Below are 672 nucleotides of genomic sequence, written 5' to 3'. Positions count from 1 at the left end.
TTAATGGTCTTAATGAAGGTTTCAGGGAAGGGCATTAAACAGGACTCATATAACATCTTCCAAAAGAATTATTTTGTAAAACTGATGCCTTGATTATGGTAAAAGATAATATGGTAAAAACCATATTTTTCTTTCTGGGACATTAAAGTTCTAAATCTATCAAGCTGCTTTGAAATACTTTCCTTGATTAGGTACCACAGTCTGCCATAGGGTAAGTAAGGACAACACTCAAAGTAATCAGAAGAGAAAAACTAACTCCTACTAGGTTTGGTTACACATATACTAAAATTGAAATGATACAGAGATTATCATGGTCCTTGCACAGAGATGACATGCAAACTTGTAAAGAGTTCCATATTTTTGTTGCAAGAAGAACTAACACGGCTACGTTAAGCTAAGGCAATCCCCACAAGTACAAAAATTCTACATAAAGATAGCACAAATCCCCATAACAACAATCTCTCTCAATGTCAATGGACTAAATGTGCCAATTCAGAGGCACAGAATAGGAAGATGAATTAGAAAACTGAACCCAACATTCTGATGCCTGCAAGAAACACATCTGAGCAATCAAAGCAACCGTGGGCTAAAAGTAAAAGGCTGGAAAACAAGTCTTCAAGGAAAGAACACCTCCACAAAGCTGGAGTAGTCATACTAGTATCAGACCACATG

The 672-nt window shown here is 36.5% G+C and overlaps 1 pseudogene; it reads left to right on the top strand.

Annotated features, from left to right (window-relative positions):
* Positions 1–265: 265 nt before the first annotated feature.
* Positions 266–362, top strand: LOC130025941 (uncharacterized; annotated as a pseudogene).
* Positions 363–672: the final 310 nt, after the last annotated feature.

The sequence above is a fragment of the Sorex fumeus genome, unplaced genomic scaffold (genome assembly GCF_029834395.1).
Source record: "Sorex fumeus unplaced genomic scaffold, SorFum_2.1 ptg000032l, whole genome shotgun sequence".
Taxonomy (NCBI): Eukaryota; Metazoa; Chordata; class Mammalia; order Eulipotyphla; family Soricidae; genus Sorex; species Sorex fumeus.
The sequence above is the reverse complement of the archived record's forward strand: the minus strand, read 5'-3'. Positions and strand labels throughout refer to the sequence as shown.